Genomic DNA, 16,424 nt, shown 5'->3' with positions numbered 1-16,424 from the left:
GTGAATGGCAAAGCCAGGATTCAAACAGATGTCTTCTCTCACATCTTTGAAAAAATTCATAGTTCAGGTAGACGAGCTGGCCTTCTTCAAAAATCTCTAACATGCTTTTATAACTGTTAGAAATCACAAAGTTTAAAGAAATACTCTCTCTGCATAGATTTTGATGTGTAACTAAAGTCTGACGAAATGAAATAATCATGTGAATGATTAAATTATAATTATGACAGAGCAGTGGCTGCCCATTTGGAAAGACTTAAAACATTTTATAGAAACTCAGTGTTCACATCGGCCAATTTTTTCCCCTTGATTCTTCTCTGAATTCCAATGAATTTTTCATCAGCTTATTAATTAGCACAAATCATGGATTGTGCTATGTAATTAGGTCTTATGTGTTCCTCCAGATCTTATATTTGAGTTAAATGTTAATTTTTCACAGAGAAAAATTAGGAATTTGACAACCGCCTTCCTTCCTGGCAATAGAATATACATGCTGCCTGTCAAAAAAGATTGAGTGCCTGAGTTTCCAAGATACGGAGTGATAGATTATTCAGCATGAAATTGCAAACTCATTTGCCCAAGATCACAATCAATTGCTGACAGCAGTTTTTTTCCCCCCAGAAACCCATTTGTGAAGAGCATTTGGTAGTCTAGTCACTGAATGTTAACTCATATGCCATGACTTGCCATTAGTCTTTGTAACTTTTCTTTAGTCCCTGTGTTGGTTTGCTTTGTTATAATTTCTGTCCATCTCAGAGTCACCAAAAGAAATGAAGTTACATTTTCCATTTTTCCATAGTATTCTTACTATTAGTAATTATAGTAGTTCTGACCACATGCTCTTGGGAGACAGTTCTCAGGGATCCCTTATATTGCCGTATATCCCATAAGCAGGGGTCCTGGCTCTTTGTTCCAGATTACCTTTTCAGAGATGTTGGTTAGCAAAGAGCCTTGAAGGATAGAGATAGTATCTCCCACTGAAGCAAAGAGCAATGCTTACTGCCCATGATAAAATATTTGGCTCCCTAAGCTCAGGGCTCAGCTCCTATAATACAACCCAATCAGCTCCTATAATACGTGAGGGCATCATCTTTGCCTGGATCCATGAGAATTGGGCTCAGGAAACTGGCACAAATGCTGATACTCTGGCCGTTGCTATTGATGAGAGCAATAAAGTCCTTCATCCTTTGCCTCTGACCAGAATCTTGCGTCATCTGCCAACATTTACGAAAGGGTGGTGGGGTAACTTATGAGCTTACAAGTAGGGTGAATTCTCAAACATTCCCAGTTCTTGGCATATACCAGGAACTGTTAAAAAAAAAATATGTGTGTGTGTGTGTGTGTGTGTGTATACACATATACACACAGAAATATTTATCTATTATATATGTGTTAAATATATATGTATATTATATATAGTCTCACATAACAACCTTATGTATTATTACAATTATCCTTATTTTACATATGAGGAAACTGAGGCAGAGAGGTTACCCAAGTAGGCAGTGGATCTAGGGTTTGGACCAGGCAATGTGGTTCTGGTATCTGATCTCTGCTTCTTTGCTCTCCTCTCTTGGGCAGAAGACCCCAGAGCTTGCCTCAGCTGCTGAGATCCACTTTGAAAATAAAGTGTTGCTTGGTACATGTCCAGGAACAGACGGACCGGATGTTGGTGTTAATACTGCTCCTTCTAAAGTTCCAGGAAGTTCCCTCACATTCACTTCACAAGTATTTATAGAGCACCAGCGTGTGCTGTTCCAGGGACTTCGGGAGGAGAGAAAAGAAAATTCTCTGGGTACTGCTTGTGCTGGAGTCCATGCTTCTGGTGCCCAGAGTGCTGGGGGTAGTGAGTAGTCCAGGCTGGGGGTGGGGGTGGGGTGAGGATCCTTGTTCCCTCTGTAGTTTCCACTGGAAATGCATTTAGGTTGTCCTGCCTGAAGACCTTCCTCCTGCCCTTGTCCATTCTTCACAGGGCAATTCCTCCTTACCTTCTGCTTTCCAATACCACTATTAACAATGATAGTAAACAATGACGATAACACGGTCTTTCAGTAAATATGTATCCTGTGCTTACTTTGTGCCTGGTGCCATTATGGGCATTTGGGATATACAGTGAACTAAACTACACCCTTGCCCTCCAGGAGCTGACATCTAGCTGGGGAGGTCAACAATAAGGAAATAGACAAATACATCCACCAGCTGTGGATAAGTTTGTGGAAGAAAAGCAAAGCAGAGTAAGGATAGGGCTCCCTGCTCAGTAGGGAGTCTGCTTCTCCCTCTGCCCCTCACACCGCTTGCACTCTCTCTCTCTCTCAAATAAATAAATAAACTCTTAAAAAAAAATCTGAGTGAGGATAGAGAGGGAGAGAACAGGGGGGCTACTTTAGGTGGTGGCGGTGGGGCTCTCTGAAGATGTGGCATTTGATCCAAGACCTTAGTGAAGGGATCATTCATTCCTGCATGACAGATATTTGCTGAGCGCCAACTCCATGCCAGGCACGGATGTAGGCTCTGGGGGCACTCTGGTGAACCAAAGACAGGTGTTCTAGTGAGGAGACAGAGGCAACAGACAGAAGAATAAGCCCTGAAGCCTGGCCCTGGTAGAAAGCACTGTGGGACCAAATAAAGCAGAAAGGCAGGTGGGGAGGTCTGGGACCTGGACAAGGGTGTGGCAAGCTGGGATCGGGCAGATCAAGGCAGGTCTTACCGAGGGTGACGTTTGAGCAAAGTTCCAAAGGAGGGACGGAACAAACCATGGGGACGACCGCAGCAAGAGTGTCACAGGGAGAAGGGACATCAGGGACAAAGGCATGGAGGTGGGACCTAGCCTGCTGTGCTGGATGAACAGCACCAAGACCCGTGTGGTTGGTGCAGGCAGGACTGGGGCAGGGGGTGGGGGTGGGGGGCCGGCAGAGGAAGGCTCAGCTCCTAATTTAGGACTTCGGCGCTCACTCTGTGTGAGGTAGGAAGCAATCAGAAGGTTCTGGGCAGAGAGGTGCCATTGCCTGGGTAATAAAATAACAATAATGGTAACCCTGGGATAGCTGCCGCTTATTAGTGCTTCCGAGGCCGATCACTATGGGTGTCACCCCGGAGAATCCGGGTGTCAGGTAAGCATCACTAGTGCGGGATTCTTGTATTTAATCCCAGCTGGGCCCGCACCTTTTCCCTGCCTCCTTCTCTCCAGGGAGAAGCCTGACTCGACCCCACTCCTTTCCTGCGTCATGGGCCCAGCCCCACACCTATAAATGTATCTGCACCCTCAACCTTGGGCACCTGGGCACCCCTTCTTTGAGAGCCTGAGTCCGGTCCGGCAGGCACAGAGGGCCCCAGCCAGAGTCACTGTGTTGTTGGCCATGTGTCTGGGTTCATACCAACGGATACGAGGGGAAGCCTGTGTACGCCTCAAGATCCCACCCGATTTCTCTCCTCACAGCCATGATTCTGAAGCACAAGCCCTACTTGCTGCCTGAGGAGGTCCGGCCTCCCCCTTCCTCACAACACCGAAATGGGCCTCACCCATCCTGCCAATAAGCGGCTGGTAGCTAGGTCTTGGGGTGCGTTCACACTTTCTCCATCTGGACTGCTCCAAGGCCAGCGACACTGTCACGGCCACCTTCCTGGACCCCTCCCCACACAGCACGCAGCCAGCCCTTCTGACGGGTCCATGCGAAGTTCAGTTCCAGAGCACCTTCTCATTCCGCAGGCACTGTCCATGGATTCTTATCCTCGCAGACATTCAAAATTGTATTTCCAGCCCCAACTTACTTCCTAATTTTAGTCCTTCCAGCTGTCTACATGACTTTCCAGCAGGATGTCCCATGGATGCCTGGACTCTCAGGACTCAACCTGAGTCAATGTCCCTGCCTCCACCTACCCCCCCTCCAAAATGTCCCTAGTTAATCCTTTGCCTGGCCCCTTTCCCCGTCCCTCCTGCTCAGTTATCCCGTGCTGCAGAGCTTACCTACCTCGGAGTCGGCCACCCTCCTCCCGTTCTCACTGCCGATGCCCTGCTTGATTCTGTCAGTCACTGGCTCTCACCTGCACTATTACCAAGGCCTAGTTATCTCATAAAGGTCACCTGGGAAGTTTCTGAAATTGCAGAGTCTCTCCGCCTCCCAGGAGTCTGATGTGGTCTGGACTCAAGGTAGGATTCAGGCATCTGCATTTTTAATAAGCTCTCCAGCCCATCCCAGTAAGGGGGTCTCCAACTGCACTGTAGGAAACCACATCACTTAGCCTCTCCTCAGTCTGATCCATTCTGCACATGATTAATTGCTACAGCTATGACTACCCACTATTTTTCGAACACTTATCATATCTCAAGACGGTGTTGAAACTTCCAAATGCATATGTCCCACTAAACAGTGCTTTGTTTTAACTACTAGTATGAGCCCGATTTTACCTTTGAGAAAACTGAGGCACAGAGAACTAAGAACTAACTAGCCCAAGGGCACAGTCTCTCTGACCCAAAGCCAAGTTCTCAGCATTACATTTTACCACCTCCCTTGCTTCCCACGCTTCCCGTTCACCTATCCCGAATGACTTCAGTTTTCCAAATGCATCTTGCTGCTTTATGCCTCTGAGCCTTCGTCCATGCTGTTCCTCTCTTTCAAATTGCCATCTGTCCTATTTTCTATGGCTGTATAACAAATTGCCATGAAGTTAGCCGCCGGGCACAATATGGCTGGTTCTTTGCTCAGGTTCCCACAAAGCTAAAATCACAGCATTAGCCAGGGCTGTGTTCTCATGTAGAGCTCAGGGTTCTCTTCCAAGCTCATTGGTTGTTGGCAGAATTCAGTTTCTCCTCCTTCTCTGCTGGCTGTCAGCCCGGGGTTGTTCTCAGCTTCTAAAGGCCGCCCACATTCTTTGCCATGTGTCCCCCTTCATCTCTAGAGCTAGCAGATGAGAATCTCACCCAGGATACATTCTTTTCATGCTTTAAATCTCCTTTGCCAGGACAAGCCTAGTCTCTTTTAAAAGTTGCCTGATTAGGTCAGGGCCACCAAGGATAATTTCCAGATTTTAAAGTCAGCTGATTTGGGAATTTTCATTGCATCTGCAAAATCTCTTACAGCTGAAACCTAAATCAGTGTTTGAATAACCAGAAGAAGGTGTGTGTACATTGGAGGCTGGGAACCTTGGGGGTCACCATAAACTTCTGCCTACCACATCATCTAATATATACACAACTGATGAATCACCGAATTCTACCCCTGAAACGAATAATACGCTAGACGTTAACTAACTTGAATTTAAATAAAATTGGGGTGGAAAACCACTTAGCTCAAGGATTATTGCCTTCCTCCATGCCTCTAGGCAGAGCTAAAGTCCCCTTCTGTGACCCCCACAGCATCCAACAAACACTCAATATTTGTCCGATGTAATATCATATTTGTTTACAGCTCCATTCTCCCCAAGCTGGGCTGTGAGTTACCTGAGGGCAGGGACCAAGCTTTAGCTTCTTTGTATCGCTCACTACCTACTTGCTGCCTGAGAGTGAGGGATGTGCCCAAGCCAGCTCGACAGACCAGAAGAGCATTTAACTTGGAGTTGCATACCCGGCAGGAAAAAGGCTGTGGCCAGAGCCCCGGAAGTCCGGGACACGTCAGCCGTAGCCGCCCGCCGGCGCTTCCAAAGCTTTTAGCTGAGAGTACCAAGGACAGGCAAGTGCGGCTTCTGATACCTCAGAGAACCAGCACCGCCGTGACGGTGAGGCGGATGAGCCACTAGGTGTCACCCCCGATTCAATAAAGAGAGACCGGGTCCTTAAGGAGGCCTTTTATGCCTTCCTTGTGAAGGGAGCTGGTGACTTGGTCCCACCCCTTGTTTTCTTCTGGGTCACACTCCAAACCATCCTCTGTTCTTCAGCTCCCCCCCACTGCCACAGTCCGGGTCTAAAATAGGACAGACAACCGCTCATGGGTTACAGGGCTGGGGCCATCTGACCATCTCATCCCGCCTCCTGATTCTGTAGATGAGCAACCAGAGTGGGGGGCTGGTGAGGCGGGGAACAGAGCCCGGCTTCGGCCCCCACGTGGGTCCGGCGCGCCTCTCCCTTACCTTCGGAAAACCTCCTGGAGGCGGTCCCCCAGGAACCCCAGGACCCCCAGGACCAGTTCCAGGCGCTCAGGCCCCACTCGGTCCCCTTTCCCACGCGGAGATCCAGCCCGAGGGTCTCCGGCCCCTGCGCTTCACAACTCGGGGAGGGGAAGGGAACGTTGGTCAAAAGAGGGTCCTGCGGGTCCTTCAAGACCTGCCATTTCTGATCGTTTCAAGCAATCTCTTCATTCTTTGGACTTCAGGGATGGGAAGTGGGGTGCACCCCAGCTTTCTGGGACCAGGGCGATCAGTAGTCTCTGCAGGCAACCGCGGTCCTTCCCCTTGAGCCGGGGGAAGTTTGGGGCTGTAAAGGCGGGGGACGAAAAAGATCTGTGAAGAACACCTCCTCGGCGGGACTTGGAGTGGGTTTTTCTTCCCTCTACCTTTCCCCCTGGAAGAAGTTGGTGTTCGCTCCCAGGTCCGGGACGGACCGCGGACCCGGGGGCCGCGCGTGCGGACGCCGCTTCCTTCACCCCCGGCAGAGGGCGCCCTCCCCCCGCACCCGCTCCCCGCGGGCAAACGCGCGCTGCTCCCCACCCAGCCCAGGCCCTGCTCCCAAGCCCGGGCGCGGGGACAATCTCACAGTCATTTCAGTCTGACTTTGGGCACAGCCTTTGATTGTCCTGTTCTCTTTGACCCCAACTGATTTACTGTTCATTTTGATTTTAAGTGAATATTGAAAATCATTCGCATTTCCTGGAGTACTGGGTAAGAAAGGTTACGTGGCTGGATAGGAATTGAGCTCAGGAAGCCGACTCAGGATCCAGACTCCCACCAGGGCTCACCCATAGAGTGAATAATCTTATGTATCAATACAATAATTTCCTTACAACTTGCAAAGGGGTTTTCCCCTGTACAGCGTGACTGATTCTGTCGGTGAATCTCTTTCCTCTTTGCCTGAAAAGGTTGATTCATTTGTTTATTTCTCAACCAGGATTTTCTTGAGCACGGAAGTGCTTCAGGTGTCAGGGTGAAGAAGACAGGCTTGGTTCCCGATTTTGGTGGAGCTAGTGCTCTAGCAGAGGAGACAGAGTGAACAAAGAAGTGCAGGAAACATGAATTTGTTGTAAAGGGGATGTATGCTACAAAGAAGCATAGGCTGCTGGGAGAGGGGCCAGCCTGGAGTCAGCCAATGTCCTCACCTGAACCTTGGCCACAGCTTTCCTCCAAGTTCACCCTGCTGCTGAATTCCCTTCTCTTCCTGCTGTAAATGGATGCAAATCAGGGCCCCCCAGGAGCGCAAGAGTCAGTGTTTTCAAGGCTGCATGTCCCCAGGTGAGGTAACCAGAGTCAGTCTTCCCGGACTCTCCTCCCTACTCATTTACACTCCTGGGATGAATGCCTTGGCAAGGCATTAACTATTTTGCATGATGAAATTCACATTGCAGATTTCTTCTGTGACCTGATGATTAACAACTTCTGAAAACAAGAAAGCAGTTCTGGATACTGCACCCTCCTCCTCCTCTTCAGTGTTTACTGAGCACCTACCAGATATAGGGCTGTGCATTCAGTGCCAAGGATCCAAAACGACACTAGAGACAAAAGGGGGAATATGCTAAAAGCTGAGGGGTGGTACAGAATCATGGCCCTCAGAGTTTGTGATTTTATCAACAGCTGAAAAAGAGAGCTCTCTTAGTTAAAAGGTTAAAAGAGGTCTAATATAACAGTGTCTTAAATAAGATTTAAAAAAAAAAAAAGTTTATCTCTACCAGGAAAGGTAGGTGCTGGAGGTAGGTGCTCCTGGGTTGATAAGGATGCTCTGCTCCAAGAAGGGCTCAGGGACCCAGAGACTCCTTCTCCCTTATTTCTTTGCTATGTTTGACCTCTATTCTTAAGGTCATGGTCCTCTCAAGGTCCAAAATGGTTGCCCCAGTTCCAGTCATCACTTCCAGTAGGAAGGAGGAAAAGATAAGAGAGGCAGAGGGTAGGGAGTGGGTCATTTACGAAGAAGGCTCCCAGGTTAAGACTCACGCACTTTACAAGTTATTGGACGGAACTTAGTCACATGGCCCTTACAGTGGCAAGGAAGGTGGATATGCAGTTCTTATTTTGGGGAGCCATGTGCCCAGCTAATAACTGGAAATTCTGTTACTGGCAGCCTTTGCCATCAAGCCTGACTTAGGGTGTCAACATCTAATTTTGCCAGTAAATATGAAATGCGCTGACAATTCTTCTTCCGCAATATATCACAAATCCACCCTCACTGCCACAGTCTTTCATAATTTCTCACCTTGCATTAATGCAACAGCCTCTCTCTGTTGCCAGGGTGATCAGTCCAAGATGTAAATTTAATCATATCAGCCCTCTGCTTAAAATGTCTTGGTGGATCCCTATTGCCTTGAAAGAAAATGTAAACTCTTTAATAAGACCGAAAGTCCTGTTGACACACCGTTGTCTTCTGTAGCCGGATCTCTCACGACTTCCGCACGTGCACCCAACAGTGCGGGCATACTAGATGGCAGGCAGTGGCCAGGATGTTCCCTTGCTACCTCCTCTGCTTGGAATAGTTTCTCCTCCAATCTTGGCATCTGGCCAATTTCTACAGAACTTGGCTGAGGTTAATCCTCATTGGGAAACAAACCTTTGCCGAATCTGTGTCCCACGCCTCTGACATCTCCTTCTCCCTCCTCCCCCACCCCTTACCTCCACGCACAAAGCCAGACCTATTCAAAGAACTGGATGCTGTTGCCTGGGTAACAGTGAGTACCAGCCAATGGTTGAAGCACCAGCCACATTTGCAGCGGGGCTTCTGGTCGTGGATTTCTGGTTGGCACTGTTGGCCACACCCTTTCTTGAAGGACTCTCCCTCTCCTTGGTCATGCCTCTCCCCTGGCCCTCTGTTTCTTCTTATTCTGCTCACCCTGAAATGTTGATGTCTCTAGAGATAGGGTTTTGGTCTTCTCTTCTTATTCCATAGACATTCCCCAAGATTCTTCATTCCCCTTTATGACTTCACGTGCCACCCATTGAGTTCTAAATCTCGATTTCCAGATTAGATTTCTCTTCGGAGCTTTGGACGTGAATGTCAAACTATCTACTGAAGACATGGATTAGGGAGGGGCATTTCCCAAAAAGGAAGTGATGCAGCTTCACCCTCCCACCCCAACCCTATCCCCACCCCAAAGTATCGTTGCCTACTGCAGGCCAGGAGTCTGGAAAATGACCCTCTGCCTTTGCTTGCTCCTTGGTGCAGGGTGTGCACCCCATCTAGAAAGGGCCACCAGCCAAAATTTTCCCTCTCAGCACATCTAGTCTCAGGGCTTCATGTAATTTCCCTCAAGAGCTCTCTTGGAGACAGAAAACTTCCTCCTCCTTTTCCCCCCGAGGGAAATGTGAAGCAACAGAATACTCAGGACAGAAGAGCTGTCAGCAAGTCAGGGACAGCTCCGGGTAAAGGCATCCAGATGTCCCCCCGGGCTGCCACCTCCAGCAGGGCTCCTGCCACAGGAGAGCATTGGGTTTCAGGCTTTGATGGAGGTCCTGCTGAGTGAAGGAGAGGCGAGGCTGAGCTTTCTGCAGCCCGTGATCTTCCCAGAAGAAAGAAGGGAGAAAGGGGAGACTTACATGCTGCTTTCCCCACACAGCCACTGCCCTCTGGGTACTCCTTTAAATATGTAATTTGTAATTCAGGTCATTTTCCTGCTCATCATCTACCTCCAGCTTCCTGTACCTGGTCAGAATCCTTCCTCAAGCCTGCACGGTCCTCCTTCCTCCACCATGGTGTTCTGCCACAGTTGTCTGCCTTGCTTCCACTCCTTGAACATAGCAAGCTCTTGCTAGATGTAGACCTGCCCATTTGCAGTTTCCTCTTCCTGGAAGGCCCTCCCTGTGGCTCCTTCTATGGCTTGCTCCTGTTAGCCATGGATCTCCGCTCCAGGCTCTTCTCCTAAGAGCAGCCTTCCCTGATGGCCTGGTCAACAGTGACTCTCCCACTCCTGGCCCCTAGCCACTCCCTGTCACATCTCCTCAATTATGTCCCTGGTAGGACTTTCATGCTCCGAAGTCATCTTGTTTATTTGCTTGTTTATTGTTTCTAAGCGTATAACCTCCTTCCCCATCTTGCTCACTTTTGTAGTGACTACAAGGCTGCCTGGCGCCCGTATAGTGGGTGCCCTACAAATATGTGATAAGTGAGTGGAAATAGGAAAGAAGGAGAACTATCACCAAACTCCACCAGACACTGGTATTCCATGGATTGTTGTTTGGTTTATCGAGGCCTTTTACTGACTTGGGTAAATATAATATGGCCACAGGTTGGCATGTTCCGTAATAGATAGGCCATAAATGCAAGTATTTACATCAACTCTTGGAACCCACACCGCATCCCACATACACCACATGCTCCGGGAATGAAAACTCAGCTCTTCTTGAGAGAGTCTCCGTATCTCACTTGCCTGAATCAGCTTCAAGGCAAACCTGCTGTGATGATTTGGGGCTGATACGGGTTATATGGAAATTATCTCTAGGGGTGTAGAACTGTTGATGAATGCATCTGTGTCCTTTGTGTAAGGCTCGTGTTCCTGCTGGGTATGTGGGTGTTCAATGGACATTTCTGAAACACTGCTGATAAACCCAGGTTTGACCAAAGTTTACCTCCAGAGAGGTTACCTTTCCTTCTTTCTTTCTGGCAGCTTTCTCTTTGTGATCGCAGAAGATCTCCCAGGCTGTATGGACAAGAAGCACTGGCTAGCTCACTGGCGCTGAGAGAAACTGGCCCCCATCATCATCAAGACTTTATGTTGCATGTTGTAAAATTTAAAAACTCTCAGGGAAGTTTAAAATATATATAGATATAGATATAGATAGATATAGATATTTCTTTTAAAAATATATCTGATTCCCCCCCCTTCATTTTTCCCTTCCTACTATCTTCTCTCTCTCTCTTTTTTTTAAACATATAATGTATTATTTGTTTCAGAGGTACAGGGGGATGGGTTAGCCTGGTGATGGGTGTTAAAGAGGGCACGTATTGAATGGAGCACTGGGTGTTATATGCAAACAATGAATCATGGAATACTACACCAAAAACTAACAATGTACTATATGGTGATTAACATAACATAATAAAACAAAATTAAAAAAATATATATCTGAAACAACCGAAATGTCCATTGACAGAGGAATGAATAAACAAAACGTGGCATGTACTCCTAGAGGAATATTATTCGGCCTTTAAGAAGAACAAAGTTCGGGCGCCTGGGTGGCTCAGTTGGTTGGGCGACTGCCTTCGGCTCGGGTCATGGTCCTGGAGTCCCGGGATCGAGTCCCACATCGGGCTCCCTGCTCAGCGGGGAGTCTGCTTCTCCCTCTGACCCTCTTCCCTCTCGTGCTCTCTATCTCTCATTCTCTCTCTCTCAAATAAATAAATAAAATCTTTACAAAAAAAAAAAAAAGAACAAAGTTCTCACACAGGCTATGGCGTGGGTAAACTTTGAAGACATTACACTAGGTAAAACAAGACAGATACAAAAGAATAAATATTGCACAATTCTGCTTATGTGAGGTGCTCAGAATGGTCAAGTTCATAGAGACAGAAAGTAGAGAGTGGTTACCAGGGGCTGGGGGACAGTGGGAAATGGGAGCTTATTGTTGGATGTTGAGTTGGGGGTGATGGGAAGGCCTGGAGACCGATGGTGGTGCTGGGAGCATAACAGCATGAATGTACTTAATGCTACGAAGCTGTAACTTTAAAATGGTTAAAATGGTAAATTTTATGTTATGTATATTTTACCACCACAAAAAAATGTACGTCAGAATGTGTTCTTCAATGTTTCTTTGACTTGTCTACTGTTACTCCAACAGATTTCAGAAATTATACTTGAATTGCTTTTTATTTTATTTTTTAAAAGATTTTATTTATCTTACAGAAAGAGTGAGAGAGCAGGGAGGAGGGGCAGAGGGAGAGGGAGAAGCAGACTCCCGCTGAGCAGGGAGCCCGACATGGGACTCGATCCCAGGACCCTGGGATCATGACCTGAGCCAAAGACAGATGCTTAACTGACTGAGCCACCCAGGCGCCCCTGGAACTGCTTTTTAAATATATGCTATGAATTTGTTTACTTCAGAGGTCCAGTCGGTCCCAAAACAAGTTCAGGAAGAGGTATGTGTGTGCACATGAATGTGTGTGTGTGCGTGTGTGCGTGCGTGTGTGTGTGTGTGTTGAATGTGAGGGGATCTAGGTCATAACCGTGTGTATAGAAAGAACTGAGGTGTTAGAAACTGAGGTGGAGAAGTCACCCAGCTGCTGGCTTCTCTCTTTGCTTCCCCTGAATAGAGATTTTGTAGAAAATGGTAAATGTCCTATTTCACAAAATTCTAAGTCTAAGGCATAGATGTACCTAACTTTATAAGTTTCAAGTCTAAAACTATAGGTAAAAGCAGAGGTATGAGCATTTGTCACCCAGATGACTGTGGAAGTGAATTCATTCATTTCAGAAATATTTATGAGCACATGATGTGTCAGGCTCTGGAGACAGAAAATGTACTCAGCATAACCCCTCAAATTCCTATAAGCAGGACTGGCTCCATAATTTGTGGGGCCCAGTACAAAATGCAAAAGCAGAGCCTGTTAGAACAGTATGAAGAATTTCAAGGTGATGACAGGAGAGCACTAAGCCAAGCACGGGGCTCTTCCAAGTGCAGGAGTGGGGGTCGGGAAGGGTTAGCCACCTGCAGAGGGCTGGGGCCCCTGCGGCCACAGGGTAACAGGGGGTCAGTCTGTGGACAACATCAGCAAGGCCCTGAGAATAGGGGCTTCTCGTTGTCATGTTACATTGCACCTCACTTTGGTTTCAGCAAATCTCCTTTACCTTTTTTTTGAAGATTTTTTAAAATTTATTTATTTTATTTTTTATTTATTTGACAGAGAGAGAGAGAGACAGTGAGAGAGGGAACACGAGCAGGGGGAGTGGGAGAGGGGGAAGCAGGCTCCCCGCTGAGCAGGGAGCCCGATGCAGGACTCGATCCCAGGACCCTGGGACCATGACCTGAGCCCAAGGCAGACGCTTAACGACTGAGCCACCCAGGCGCCCCTCTCCTTAGCACAGTTCAGTAAACGTTCTTATGCTGTTATTGTCCATTCAAACAGATTAGAATCTTGTAGTATTTGATTTTTGGATCTCCATCTCTACTCACCCCCAAAGTCAGTAGCATGCTGGGTAAATATATAGGTACTCAATATATACTCATTAAAAGATTCAGTGATTGATTCTCGAGCAAAATATAGGTAGCATAGGATGATTATGGAAGCTGATTTTCTACTAGGGTTAGGATGATTATGACAACTATGATTATACCACCTATATCCTATGCACTGAATTAGGGCTTAATAGAAACTTTCTGATTTAATATTCTCACAAATAAGCTTTTAAAATAGGTAGTTTTGTCTCTTTAGAGATGAGAAACTGAGGTTCAGAGAGATGAGGAACTTCCTCAATGTCACACAAGTGGTCAGTGATGGAACAAGGATTCAAACCTAACTTCAAAGCTCTTGAAATACCCACTCAGTTGCTAAGCTCTGTTCCCCACCCCCAGCCCCCCACATGCCTCTACGCTTTCTAAAACCTGATAAAAAAAAAAAAAAAAAAAAAACAGAAACTGTTCTAAAAATTGAAGAGCAGAAGTTTTCTCCCTTGATGCCATTTGGAATGGATATTTTAATTTCTGAACATAGGATAGAAAATATTTGGGAAGGGGCGCCTGGGGGGGTGGTCAGTCAGTTAAACATCTCCCTTCAGCTCAGGTCATGATCTCGGGATCCTGGGATCGAGTCCTGCGTCATTAGGCTCCCTGCTCAGCGGGGAGCCTGCTTCTCCCTCTACCTCTGCCTCTCCCCTCCACAAGTTCTCTCTCTCTCTTAAATAAATAAAATCTTTAAAAAGAAAGAAAATATTTAGGAAAATAGTGTATCAGTACACATGATTAGTAAAGTACTCCGACTCCAAATCAATTTAATTTATCGAGCCCTTCCTAAGTGTAAGACACTGTGCTCCGTGCTGAGGGGAATACAAGATAAATGGAGACCTGCCCTCAGAGGGAGCGGGTGAGGCAAGCACACAGATGGATAGAGAGCAGGACGGGAATTGGGGTTCCCACATGAGCTCCCAAAGAAAGTGTGTTTGGCTGGAGCGACAGGGGAGGTTTCGGAAGAAGGTAGCATTTAGGGCTGGCCTAGAAGGGTGGGTAGGATTCTGCGAGAAGGAGCCGGGGCTGTCCTGGCCGAGGAGAGAGACGTGTGTTTGGAGAACAGATACAGCCGAACCTCTGCGCAGAGGGTAAGTGCCGGGGGGCAGGAGCAGCTCAGAAAGCTAAGTCAGTACTACTTCACGGAGGGCCTCGGACTAACACTGGGGCGCTTGTACTCCACTCGGGAAGGTGAGCCTCCGACACGTTTCAACCAAGAGACAGACAAGATTAAAACTGGGCACTGGGAGACTGAGCTGGCAGCCGTGGGGGAGAGAGCTGGAGGTCAAGAGCCAGGATGGAAGACCAGAGGCCAATCCAGGTGACAGACGGCAATGGCCTGAACTTGGGTGGGCTAAGGGGGTGTTTTAGAGACTCTTCACAGGATATTTTTTTCGTCAAAATGAAGACAAAAGAAAAAAAAACCCATGAAGCAGAGATCACGTAGATGAAAACCCCCCTGGTTTTATGGAGTTTCTGGAAGCAAGACAAGGTCAAGATACCATCGCGGCCTGAGGATATTTGCCTACAATTCTTGTTGGCTCCTGTGGGATCTAGATCTCCCTGACTCCCCGGCAGCAGCCTGGCCTGTCAGGAAGACAGCGTTGCACAACCAGGCAGAACCCACTGCGTTAAACCTCTGCACTTACGTGGCTTCTTCTGGCACATTCCACCCTGCCTGGGCAGCTGGACAGTTTGAAATGCACAAGTATTTTAAGTAAAAGATCATTTATGGTGGGTAGAAAATCAAATCAACTAAACCTGTGAGTCACACCTGTTTTAGAAATCTTTGACACTTCAGGCACCCAAACAAACCCACCCCAGGGCAACACTGGGCCGGAACCAGTTTCTTAAGATCCCGAGGTCCTGGGAGAGGCACCAGAAGGGCCCCGTCCTTGGCCTCCTCTGGCACTCATAACTGCAGGTGTGTTGTTACAGGGGACGGCAGGTGACAAGGCATGGGGTTTTGGGGCCAAGGAGGAGAAAAGGCAGAGCAAAATACGACCCACCAGTATAGCCAAAAGTAATTAAAATAATGTTTTGTTTGTGAAATGCTAGCCGATTGGCAAACACCACGCCAATCAGGAAAGCATGTGGAGCCCAGGATGCTGTCATTTTCACCCTGCCTAATCTGCTAATGCATTCTGGAGCTATGGTGACCACAGAGCTGTGTCTGCAGCCCGTCTCTTACCCCAAGAAGGGAAAATGCAGCAAATTCAGGAAACGCATCCTTCAAAATGTCAACCTCTACTCCAGGCTGCATGATGCTTTCGGGAGAGGGCACGCGGAAAAACAGCCCTTTGGCACAGGCTGGGGGACTCTGACAGAGGCAATTTGGATCAGTAGACGCTGATGTGTCCCAGCTATTCAGCCAAGAGTTACAAAGCTGGTCAGCTTCTTGGTGTAAAAAAGGAGACCCAGGGCCGCTGACAGATGGAAATGGTGTGGTTGATGCAGGAGGTCCAGACTGGGCTTTCCTCCTCAGGGTCTTCCACACAGCCTCCAAAATTAGATTCTTTCTCTTTGTCTTCAGCAGTCTGTTGGGAGGGAAGCTTGTGTGCTCCACTCCTCGTGATTCCTACAGGATAGGGGGCCCCCTCCCCAAAGGGCTGAGACCCTTCTTTCTTGTTTTCCTTGGGAAGATGGGGAGAGTGCATGAAGCTGATCTTGCTGAGCACCTCCTGCCTGCCCGCAGGCTCCACGCAGGGTCCTCCCTGCCACTCTGCCAGAGTCCTGCACCTGACGGCCACACTGTTGAGCACTCTGGGGCCAGTTCACGATTTCAGTCCCGCGGGAAGGGAAGCCGGTCCTGTTGCCCTTGGAGCCCAGCCGAGTCTTCAAACCAGCCTTCTCAGCAAGAACACCATTCATGCGATCTTTGATTCTCATGGATTATTTCTCCACTGGTTCTGAACCCAGAGGGGAGGAGAAAAGTGATTCCATAACACCCTCAAATCCCCAGGGCTGCGGAGAAACCTGGGAAGTGAAACGCTAAGTGTGAGTGTCAATAACATCTTCCTTGTTTCCCTCGCCTTGAGTTGCTATTAAAGAGCAAGATCAGAATGTAGCACTGAGAGCACCTGTTCTTGACACAACGTTGTGCAGCATAGCAGGCTGGGAAGGCTTACAACGTATGAACGTAT

Source organism: Eumetopias jubatus, unplaced genomic scaffold (assembly GCF_037043125.1).
Source record: "Eumetopias jubatus isolate StellerSeaLion01/CBP00866 unplaced genomic scaffold, mEumJub1_p1.0 scaffold_8, whole genome shotgun sequence".
In the NCBI taxonomy this organism is placed as follows: Eukaryota; Metazoa; Chordata; class Mammalia; order Carnivora; family Otariidae; genus Eumetopias; species Eumetopias jubatus.
Note: the sequence above shows the minus strand (reverse complement) of the source record.